At 46.6% G+C, this 12,624-nt stretch overlaps 1 protein-coding gene across 2 annotated transcripts in view; it reads right to left on the bottom strand.

Annotated features, from left to right (window-relative positions):
• Nucleotides 1-12,624, bottom strand: part of ZSWIM8 (zinc finger SWIM-type containing 8) — a 3,132,642-nt gene that overhangs the window by 3,088,347 nt on the left and 31,671 nt on the right. The gene's annotated exons all lie outside the window — the stretch shown is intronic.

Below are 12,624 nucleotides of genomic sequence, written 5' to 3' on the forward strand. Positions count from 1 at the left end.
TGCCAGTCCACCTTTTTTGGTTTTCCTTTTTGTTTCGACGCACTTGAAGTTATCAGCCAGGCAGTTGTTGAGCGTGATCTTGTAATGGTCATCTAGCCATGTTTCAATTACAAATAGGATGTCGATACCCCCGTCACATATGAGGTTGTAGATTTCGGTGGCATGTTTGGTCATTGACCTTGCATTGATTAGATGGCAATGGATCTTTTTGGTGTGGTTTTGTGCATTTGTTGTTCCTCGTTTTGATTTGTGGATGTTCAATGAGGGTGCTTCTATATGGACGCCGGTTGGTTGAAGATCAGCGAAGGCTGCATCTTCATTGAATCGGTCCGTTAGATTGATAGTTGGGTTGTTGATTTCTAGTGCTTCGTCATCTCGTGTGGTTTGATGTGAATATAGATAGTGCCCTTCTGTTCTTGCGATATGTGGAGTTAGGGGGTTGGTGTCATCCCAATCTCTACTTGGGTACTCGTCTTTTTTCCAGCTGTTTGGGGGGTTTCTTTGCTTGTGTCAAGATGTCAATGTCATTATAGTATTGTGGTTCGGCAGTTTCTGCGAGGTACGGTGTAAGGTATAAGGATTTTTCGTTTACAACGTTTGTTCTGTTGATCGTAATATTTGGCAGGGTGTGTTCTGTATTCAAGGCGCCTCTACTGGAGGCAATTGAGTTTGTGTATCCGTATTAGTTGTTCCATGTTCCTGCTCTCTTTGTTGCCGTCCAATTCTGTGTCGAGGCATTTTGGGTCCTCTGTGGTAGGAGTTGGTCTGGGTGTAGGGTTTGCTGGGTAATTGACCACCTGTCATGTCTTTTGCTAGGATAGTATGGAGGTTTCCTTTTAGGTTGCAATGACTGGGTGTTCTACAAGGGTGTCTATCCGTTCAGCCGGCGGGTTACGGTGTTCCTCTTTCTATTAGATGACTGTCCAGGGAGTCAGAGTACTAGGCATAGGACGTGTGACTCAGCCGTTTGGGGCTATGGGGTGCTGGGTAATGATAAGAGGCAATTACAAGCTTTAGGGTTGCTGTGTGTTATTGGGTATCGGGGGTCTAGGATTCAATTATGGCAAGTGCTGATAGAATGCCCAGAAGTTAAATGCAACAAGATGGTGGGAGACTAGGTTTCCCTGGTGTTTAAGTGAGAGACTATTCTTGGATTAAGGATCTCTGCGGGTCGGGATTATTCTAGGATTCAGCGAGTCCCGACAATAGATTAAGCGCCTTGAAGCTTGAGATCTAGATAACAAGAAGAAGGTCTAGGCTTCCCAGAATGGCAGGCAGTGATCAAGTACCATGATTTGGGGTGCCTAGATAATTAGATGCCTAAATGTGCTATACCTAGACACCACGAGAGGGCCTGGGAGGCCTGGCAAGCAGTAATAAAAAAAGCTCTAGGGGTGATAGACCTGGATTTCGTGGTGGAGGTCTAGGTTTCAGAGTATTGCAGGCACTAGTTAGAACACCTAGATTTGAGACACCTAGGCAACAGGAGAAAGGCCTATGTTTCAAAGAGTAGCTGGCAATGGTTAGAACACTTTGGTTTGAGACACCTAGACAACGGGAGAAAGGCCTAGTTACAAACAGTAGCAGGCAGTAGTTAGATTAACTAGATTTGTGATACGGGAGCGAGACCTAGGTTTTAAACCCTTAACCGCCAAGGGTTCCCACCCCACCCCCCACACCCCTCCACCCCCTCCCTCCCTCCCCACCCCCAGTGACAAGGCCTTTTTTGGCGATTTCGGTATGTCGCCATTCAATCCCTTGTAACTTTTTACAGAATCCTAGTTTGCTGTAGGGGGTGAGAGAAAATAACCAAAAAGGGAGAAAATGTTGGTTTTGTTATTCCGCCACACTGTGCATGCACTAAACTCAGGCGCTGGGCCGCAGCGCATGCGCAGTACAAGAGACATGGCGGTGCACACTGGAGTGCGACCCCCGAGACCAGGATGCCTGCATCTATGTCCGGAAGACAAATGCCAAAAGGGATACAGGCGCCAGCAGGCAAGTGAGAGCACTGCGCGTGGCTTACGAGGGAGTCTATGGGGCACAACGACGTGTGACTGGCGTGGACGTCTAACACCATGACCCCTCCAGGGGCACTAGGCTTAAAAGGGAACTGCTGTTGGAAGGCCCGTACAAGGTGAGGGGCGTGAACAAAAGTGGCCCGTTCCCAGGACACCAGATAGTACAACTGCCCCCTTCTGATACGGGGGTCACAAATCTCGCGCACTACATCCTCTGGTTCGGCACCGCGCATGACAGGAGGAGGTGTGCGCCCAAAGGGGGTCAGGCAAATGAGGTTTCAACAGAAAAACACGTCAAACAGGATGCACGCGCCACGAAGGCGGTAACTGGAGACGGAAACAAAAAGAGCTCCACAGGCCTTGCAAATTTGCAAAAAAATCCCACTAGACCTGCAGGTCAAGTTCCTTGGTTTACATACTCAACCTAAGAGCAATGCACTTGTCACAATGTAATGGGTGACAAAATATTTAACTGTGTTTTCTGTAAAAGGGAACGCGTAACCATAAGAGCACTTAAGATGTGGTGCAATGCTGCCACCCAAAAGACCAGCCATGCCCCGGGACCATTTTATTTGCATGCTACTACAAACAGAGTTGGTTTGCAGTAAATTTCAAGTAAAAGTTCCAAACACCTGCACACTCTTCAGCAAGGTTGAGTACCATGCAAATGGTACTCACCCTTCATAAAATCTACTTGCCAATGCGAGTGGGCTAGTAGATTTTGCAAGCCCTGCTGTGTGATGCGAAAAGGACCCAAGAAGATGTGTACCAACTTGGTAGGCCGGTCAGACAGAGGTAGATTCTTTTCCGAAAGCCAGACGTTATCCGCCACTGTCAGTCTACGGGTGGACGTCAGCATGTTGATGTGAATCAGAGTGGTCTCTGCCAAACAGTGTTATTCCTGGATCTGAGCCATCAGTTCATCTGCCGTGGGAACCACACTGTTAATGCAGTTGTCCATAGGAACAATCTTCAGGTGTTGGCCATGTATACACAAAAAAGGGCTGGTCCTGTAACGGTATGTAGGGTGTTGTTGTAAGCCATGTCTAGTAGTTGTGCCCTGTTGTCTTGCGTGGCGTTGGCATAGCAACGCAGATATTGTTCTAACGTTTGGTTAGTGCGTTCTGTTTGGCCATTTGCTTGCGGGTGGCAACTAGAACTGAGGGCACGATGAATTCGGAGATGTTGGCAAAGAGCCCTCCAAAACCGTAAAATGTACTGGGACCATCTATCAGAAATGATGTTCTCTGTTACACTGTGTAGACAGTATATGTCGTGTAGAAAAACATGTAAACTCAGTACGTAATTTGGGAAGAGGCATGAAGTGGGACATTTTACTGCAACAATCAAGGAGTTCCACAATGAAGTCTGTGGAGGTGGTGTGCCAAGGAAATGGGGGTTGTTCCAGGGCCTGTAATAATCCGACAGGTCTGATCGTATTGCTTTTGCTTTGTGCCCATACCAGACAACTCAAGGTGTATTGTTGAACGTGATGAGCCATTTTGACCACTTAAACTGTCTGGAAATCACTTCCAATGTGGCTTTCTTCCCCCAGTGACAGCCCATCCGGAGTCAAGAAAATACGCCATCACAGCAGTACGAAGCTCTTCATTGGGAACTTGCCGTAACAGAAAATGAGACCACCCACTGATTCAATCCCTGGTGTTCTGGTCAATTCTTTCATTTCTGGATCGAGAGCTAGAGCCGGACGTATGCAGTGAAGATACGTTATCACTGCTCCCAAAAAGTGTTGACTGGCCCAAGAGACATGATGTGCCAACATCCCCATCTACAGGCATATTGTCCAAAGCCCGGGACAAGGCATCAGCTTTTTTGTTTCGAGTACCAGGGATGTACGTAAAGTGAAAGTCATAATGTGAAAAGAAGAAAGCCCATCAGGTCTATCTGGTGTTACGAAATTGTAAGGAGTAGAGGTACTGTATAGGTTTTTATGATCCGTTCTCACTTCCACTGGAAAAGGCCCTCCTTATAAATGATGGTGCCACTCATCAAAGCTTCCTTTATTGCTAGCAATTCCTTTTCTATAACCAAATAGTTCTGTTCGCTACAGGTTCATTTTCTGCAGTAGCACGGCCACTGGATTTTCTTCATTAGGGTCATGTGCTGTTTGAAGAACGGTCCTGAGGGCTCCGTGTGAAGCATTGGTTTTCACAATGAATGGCTGGGTGCCATCTGCATGAAGCAAGATCGAAGGCTTGTTCTGCTAGAGTATCCCATAGGAATTTGTTCTTTGCACTCAACCGGGTCAGGTTCAAGGTAAGTCAGGTAAATCCTGGTATAAAGCGCCGGTAAAAATTGGCAAACCCTAAAAACCTCTGGGTGGCTTTGATGTTTTGAGGGCTCTTCCAATTCATGATGGCCTGAATCTTTTTTGGGGTCCATCTGTATGCAGTCTTGATTGATGCAGTATCCCAGGAAATCGATCTGTGAAACTTGCATTTCTCCGCTTTGGCATATAGGCGACTGTCAATTAACCGCTGCAGGACACCACGGATGTGAAGCACATGCTGGTCAAGTGTAGAAAAGAAGGTGAGAATATCATCCAGGTATACCCAAACAGTCAATCCAATTAAGTCTGAGACCACATGGTCCATAAAACGCTGGAAAACGGACGGGGCATTGCAAAGGCCGAAGGGCACAACCCGGTATTCAAAATACACCAATGGTGACTTAAAGGCCGTCTTCCACACCATCTCCTTCTGGGATCCTGATAAGATAAGATGCACCCCTCAAGTCGAGTTTGGTGAAAACTCTTGCCTTTTGTTAGCATTCCATAATATCACATATTAATGGCAGTGGGTAGCAGTCTTCTTGATTCTCTCATTAATATCACGATAGTCCACACCGGGTCGTAGGTTTCCCTCTTTCTTAGGGACAAAGAAAAGAGGGGCTCCTGCCGGGAACTCGGAGGACACGATGTAGCTCTTATCCAGACTTTCTTGTATATACTTCTGTAACACTTCCTTTTCATGTGGTGTCAGGGAATATACCCGTCCATAAGGTAGCCATTTGTCAGGCAGTAAGGTGATGTCACAATCGTATGGCCTATGAGGTGGTAACGGAATAGCTTCAGATTTGGAAAAAACACACAATTCCTGATAGACAGTAGGAATCGAAGACAGAACAGATTTGCAGGGTTCCATTGAGATGGGAATCAACAGCGATACAAGCGTGTTTGTTCCAGGATTGGTTTTGAACAGACTGGTACACAGGGTGGAACAATAAATGATGTTATGCGTTTCCCATTTGACATAGGGGTTGTGCCTGGTTAACCACAAAAGAGTCAACACCAAAGGGTAGAAAGGGGATTGGATTATGTCCACAGCAATGAGTTCTTGATGGTCTGCAATATGTAACTGTAACGGATGGGTATGTTGTCTGTTGGGGCCAGAGGCCAAGGGTGTACCATCAATAACTTCCACCGGTGAAGCGATTTCCTTAATGACGAATGGGATACCCAACCTTTCTCAGACAACAAATGTGAGTGGTCACTGCTTACTTTAAATTTGGTATACTTATTTAATTTTCAGTTGATCATAGCTAAATTAGGTTTGGGGGTGCATGTCTGTTAAAAAAAAAAAAAAAGTCTCTGCATGGGGCATCAAAAATATGGCAACAATGTGGGCCTAGGCTGGAAAGCCTACGGTGCGGGTTGCACACCCTTCATCTAGCTCAATGGCTAGAGAAACATTCAATTATGCTATTAGTACAATTCTTATTTGCTTGTTATTGAAAAGGATGTCACTAACACTCTTTATTCGTAAAATAACCAGCTGCATTTATATTGTAAACAACAACTGTCAGCGGCCTGAAGGGGCGGAGCCACACTGGACCATGGAGCCCACTGGAGCGTGGACAGTGATGCCAATGCTAGCTGAATTCCGAAAGGCTGGCATTTTCTCTGACCGTGCAGTCCAGCTCAGCAGAAGAGGCAAAGGCACCTTTTGCTTCTGGTGGGACGACCATGGACAGGCCGTGGTGGGCTTAGAGGCCATTAATAGACCCCAAGACAAGCTCGCTGGGGAGATCCCAGAACCCACAGCTCCCCACCAGGAGGACGTTTGCTGCAGAGCCAAGCAGCAACCGGGAGACGAACACTCCCACAGGGAGATTACCATTGAAAAGTATGGCTTCTTCACATACAGGCTGGAAGAGCCAACAAGGTTATGGGAGCCTTAGAAACCCATGTGGGCAAACGGCCAGGTGAATCTGACAGAATGAAATGCAAATCCTTTCAATCCAGGCTGGGAGAGTCGGCGAGGTTACGGGGGCCTTAGAAACCTGAGAAGGCAAGTGCCCAATGAGAATCGGAGTGAAAGAAGTGCAAATATTTCCAATCCTGGCTGTGAGAGCCAACGAGGTTACGGGAATCTTAGAAACTTGAGTGGGCAAGCACCCTTTGTGAATCAGAGTAAAAGATATGAACATTTTGTGTGAAGGTTGCGGAAACATTAGGAATCCCAATTGGGCAAGCGACTGATGTGCATTACATGCATTGAGACAAAACAAGTTTGTTTGCACTTTGTAGTATTTTGGGGAGTCCCAGAGGCATAAAAACCCTTTCATATAGAGAACAGTGACAGAGACGCTGTAGAGTTCTTAAGAGGAATCATTGTTTCACGATAAAAGAGGAAACCATAAGGAGACATTTTTCTGTTGGACTTGAAGGCTGCAAGAAGGCGAAGAACTGGTTTTATTTTGTATCTAAATGAATGGGCCAAGCGGAAGCTGAAAAAGTGGTCATTGCTCCAGCCTCACTTTTTAGTTCAGTTTTGTAAATCATAGGGCCAGATTAGTTGGAGAGGATTTTGGACAATTTTCTTTGACAAGCGCCCTTAGTTTTAGTTAGGGAACTTCCCTACAAATGTGTCATTTTATTATTGTCTATCAATTCAACATGGACTATTCACAAGAGCAAAATACAAAATATAAAATTGTAAACAAGCAATAAAAATGGTTAATAGACATATCAACATTTACTCCCAATCATATTGAAAATATTTTAAACACATTTCACCACATATTGAGAATAAAAACAAACTGTGCCTTAACCTGGAATATTACCATTTAGGAGTTCTATTTAAGACAGCTTGTTAACAATACAATCTCTCTCCCTCCTCATTCTTCCCTCCAGTCCGATGCACTCACTGGATGTTCTCATCTCAGCAGACCTCCCCATCTCCAACCCTCTCACTACACCCCTCTCCTGGTCCGACCATGCCCTCCTGTCCCCACATATGGATCTCTTAGATCCCCTGGCTAAGCCTCGGCCTGCACATCCAGTCTCCATCATTGGACAGATGAAGTGAGTGCCTGCTGCGCCTTTGCCGCCACTCATTCCTACTTCTATTACGGCCACTGACTCTCACACCGACACAGCCCTTGCTAACTTTCACCTCTCCATCTCCAACACTCTGGACATCCTTGACACCCCCCCCCCCCCGTCATGAGGATCCGCATAAAGCCTGCCTCCAAACATACCACCTGTAATGATTCTTACCTCGCCTCTCAAACTCAAGTGCAGAGTTGCTGAGCAGAAGTGGCATGCCTAGAGCACATCCTCCGACAGACTGGCCTGTGCATCCGCTCGAAGAAGAAAGCCCATATTCAATCCAGCATCTCTGGTGCCACTAACAACACGGCTTAACTGTTCAGAATCTGCAAGGAAATCGCCAATCCTTCTGCAGTCTCCACCACTTCTCTGCCACCCCAGACCCACTGCACTGGTGGGTCTGTCTCTGTCTCTCTCTCTCTCCACTTGCTCCTTCCCGCTACCCCTCAAAAGAACAACCTTGTGCACCCTCTCCTCAAAAAGCCTTTTATCGACCCCTCCTGCCTGGCTAACTACCACCCTATTCCATTACCTGGGCAAACTCTTGGAAAAGCTGGTCATCTCCCACAATGAATCCGTTGGTTGTCTCTACGACCACCAGTCTGGCTTCAGAGCAGCCAGAGGCACAGAAACGGCACTCCTGAACACCTGTGAAGACTTGCTCTCAAATCTCGATTCCAACTCTCCTTCCGTTCTCATCCTTCTTGACCTTTCCTCTGCCTTCGATACGGTCAATCATGCCACCCTTATAAATTGGCTCTGTGGTACCCTTGGCATTAAGGACCTGGCACTAGACTGGTTGACCTTGTTCCGCTCGTACCGTCCTTCCCAGGTTCAACTGGGCCCTTTTCTCTTCCCCATCACACTCGCCACCTGCATCGTCCCTCAAGGCTCCATCCTCTCACTGTAGCTCTTCAACATCTACCTTGCCCCTCTACCTCATTTGATCTCTGCCTTCTCTCCTCACTTCCAGTGTTATGCAGACGACATGCAGCACTCCTTCAAGCTTCCCTCCACTTCCCCTCTCATTCCAGGTCATCTGACTGCTATTCAGGCATGGTGTGCTGCTAGCGAATCTCTTAATGCCAATAAGACAGACCCTTCCGTTGGGACGCCTGCTTCCCCCTACTCTCTGGCCGCCCTCCATGGGCCCGCTCCCACTCTTGTTAGGCAAAAAACCTTGGTGTGATCTTCGACTCCTCCCTCTCCTCTCCTCACATTCCAGACCTTGCCAATAAGGCCCACTTTCAGCTGCACTGCCTCAGAGGTATTCTCCATTTCCTCGCCTTCCCCCAGAAACTCATTGTCAAAAGAGCTCTGGTCCTGTCTAGGCTGGACTGCTGCAAAAGCCTCTTCTTCAATCTGCCTAAATCCTCCCTTCGCCCACTTCAACTAATCCAGAATAGGACTGCAAGACTTATCCTTGGCCTCAATCCCAAGGACTGCACCACTGCAGCCCTGAAATCTCTGCGCTGGCTCCCGGTTGTTGCGAGGATCAAGTTGAAGACCCTCGGCATCATCCACAAGGCTTTCTGGGGTGGGACAGTGCTACCTCCAACTCTCTCTACCTAAATCCCTCCCTGCTAGAGCCCTTTCGTCTTCTAGCTCCAACTCTGCAGATCAGATACTTCTCCAAGCAGAGAGTGTGGGGTAGATCTCTCTCTTCCACAGGAGCCTCCTTCTGGAATGGCCTCCCTGCTGCACTCAGGCTTGAGCGTGATCTCCTTAAGTTCTGGAAGCTTCTCAAGACCCTCCTTTTCTCTTCTTCCTTCCCTCTCCCACACAAATGTACCCCTCTGACATTTTGGCTGGCTGCCCGATTCCTTCTGAGTCACACTGGGCACCAGGCCCTCCTTGCCCAGTCTACCATAGCACTTCTTCCCAGACCCCTCCACACCACATACCTGCACTTGCCCTCACGGGATCCCTCCCCTGTACTAGCCTGGCAGGGCTGACACCCCTAATGAGCCAGAACCAGCCCCTTCCACGCACTTAGCATGTGGACCCTCAGTCCATGCACTCCCCGCTTTCCCCCGGCGCTCATCCACCTAGCCTCTGTGTAACACTCGCCGAGCCCAGGGGCCCCTCTTGCATGCTCTCCACTCTTCCCCTCCCATCTTAGCATTCACGTATTCCGCTCGGACCTGCATCCCACTCCTCTCTCCCCCCGCCACACTCCCCTGCACTTCTTGTTACTGCACTTGCACAATCCAAATGTCACAAGGTCTTGTAGGACAGTTTTTCTGTTATTCTTCATCCCTGTTCCCACTCCCCTTTTTTGTCTTGTGGGGCCTTGAAACACCAGTTGTTGCATAGGCACATTACAAATGCCCAATAAATAAATATGATATGGCATTTATAGCACGCCTATACACAAGTGTTTCAAGGCACGACGAGGCAAGGGAGGGGTAAACAGAGGAAGACAGACAACGATCCTACTAGGCCAGGTGTCATTCAGATCGTGCAAGTGCATTGGAAGGGCAAAAGTGCGGGGGGGGGTGGTGGAGGTGGCACGCACAATGCAGTACATGGGATAATAGAATAAATAATAATTAAAAAGTAAGGGCAGCAGGTGGGAAGTGCAGACATCAGGTGTCAAGTGCTGGTAGTGGGGCTGTAGGGATACAGAAAACAGTCCAAGTGCGGGGGTTGCCATGAAGGCAGTGCAGGTGAGCGACTGGTGGAGGAGGGGACCTGGGCCCGAGATCAGAGTGTGGCCAGGTAACCAGTGCAGTTTCAGTCAGGAAGTCAGCAGGGGGGAGGAGGAGGAAAAAGCAGAAGCAAAGAGAAAGGTTTTGAGGGGCTTCCAGAACCGGAGATGATTCTCCTCAAGTTTCAGGGAGGCTGTTCCAGACAGAGGCCCCAGCTGAAGAAAGAGATCTACCCCCAACTCGTTGCTTGGAGAAGAGACTGACCCTGAGGGAGTTGGAGGCGGAAGAGCGAAGAGAAGGAAGATATAAAGATATAAAATAAAGAGCAGATTTCCATTGTTGGTCCCAGAGGGGCTCTGTAAGAGCTTTCTTGCAGTATGAATGATTCTTAAAGCACAATTCATCTTTTGGTTCTAGGATCCATTGGATTTTGGAGATCCTGAAAACTGGTTCTAAGAAGGGGAGGATAGTCTAGGTCATAGTTTGTATCTCTATGAAGGTCTTCGGTAGGCCCTTAAGTAGTTTCAGAAGTCTATCAAGTCCAGGTTAAAAAAGCTCTTTTAGTGTTGAAAATGCCAGAACATTGTGGCCCTGTAAAAAAATGTTTTAAAAAATAAATAAATTGCAGGATATCCCTACCTGCATATTCCTTCCAGACTACTCCCCCCCCCCCCCCCAATCTTCCACCAAGCACGGATTGAACCAAATAGGAGCTATGTAGAATTGTGCCACATTTGGTATGATGAGCTTGCAAATGACAACCCGGAGTGTCTCTCGACTGCCAGTTCAGGCTACCATGGACCTCACTTTAAACTTGGGCCTACAGTGGACCTTTCTACCTCAGCACTCTTCAGATCTCTCTGCAACACCACAGACCTTCAATATTCCCTTGCGCATGGGAGGCCAAAATCCTCCAATTGCTGTCAATCTATCTTCGAAAATAAAGTGTCCTTAAGTAATGCCATCAGAAAGCAGCAACGGTAGCAGAATAATTCAGCATGTTTATCAATCACTCCCCTAAACCCTCCCCTCCCTCACAAGATTCCAGTTTAAGAGTGTGCCAGCCATCACAATCCATCCTTATGCAGTGTGGTTGGTGGGGCAAAATTAGTTGTCAATACTAGGAAGGCACATTCTCCAGGTACGTTATCCCCCCACCCCCCCCGTCAACCAATGCAGAGACCACTTTTCCATGTACGCCCACCTAAGCCCTTCAAAGATTGTCCCAATTGGGCTTGAAGCCAGAGGCCAGGCCAAATCTTTTCAGATTTCTTATAAAAGCGCACATACGGAACAGTTACAACATTGAATTACAAGGAGAGCTGTAAAATGATGGACCAAATCCAGACAATGAACATTTCACAGACTGGAGGTGACAACGAAGTATACACCGTTAATCCACAGATCTTCAAACTTGCTTGGCTGAATAAAAGGTAGCTTGTTGCAGATAGAGCAATATAATCCTAATGACATCAATATATGAAGTAACTGACATAAATTCTGCAGAGGAAGGATCACAAACACTTGCTAAAAAGTAACAAAAAAAGAACAATGGTAAAGGCAAACAGTACCGAAAAGACAGTTTATTTGAAAAGAATCATGAAATGTCTCAATAAAGTGTATTAATACAAGAAGGAGCCAACATCTGAAAGTGGGCCTTTATTGCATTTAAATGTGCTATCTGGTAAGCAGGGCAATGGCATCAAGGGGCAAAAGGGCTATAAACCACTTATTCCAAAATGTGTTGCTGGCTGGCCTGCCTGCTTCAGTCACAATGGCGATGATGTCTGAAGGTAAGCCCCTAAAAGTTACAATTACTAAATCTCTTGATCTCAGTGGGCAAGAATTCAAGTTGCAAGTTAACAGCCAGCCATAAACAAGTAACTTGCCACCTCAATTCTATGGTACAACGTCATTTCATCGCCGGATGTTTCTCCACAGGGTTTTTTACCGCAGATTTTTGTCGAAAAAAAACATCAAAATTTTTTTGGGGGGGTTAAAAAAAAAAATTATATAAAAATTGGGTGTGGGTGTACAGGGATATAAAAAAATTAAAGGGGATGGTGGGTTGTGGGGGGTAACCCCCCCCAAAAATAAGACATTTGATGAGTTTTTTTTAAAAAAAACCAGCGAAAAAACATCCTGCGATGAAATGACATGGAACCAATTCTATACATACACGCACCACACCATTTCTTTCTTGTCAAGAGTCAAATATCACTAGCCAATGGCGAGTGCAAATTTTGCAGCCAGCTTGATCCTTTTAGATCTTTGCTGATATTTTAGAAGGAGTGTCAACCCTGGAGCAGTTATACCACAAACTTGATGCAAAGCTTGATAATCAGATTATACAAACAGGAAATAGTGAAGTGGATTGACGCCCGATTCCTCAAAACCTCTTATAAAATAGTGGTAGATCCCATTGAAAAGATTAAAACCCCCACGAAAGAGCCTCTATTAAAATGTATTCGAGTGGTGTAGTAAGATACTGAAGCACACCAAACAATAAAAACCCAAAACAAAAATGGACCGGTTTTCGAAATAATTCCACAAAAGTGATTAGTTCACCTGCTAGGAAGAGAGGGGGGAAATCAAATTG

The sequence above is a fragment of the Ambystoma mexicanum genome, chromosome 8, assembly GCF_040938575.1.
Source record: "Ambystoma mexicanum isolate Mex_15411 chromosome 8, UKY_AmexF1_1, whole genome shotgun sequence".
Classification (NCBI taxonomy): Eukaryota; Metazoa; Chordata; class Amphibia; order Caudata; family Ambystomatidae; genus Ambystoma; species Ambystoma mexicanum.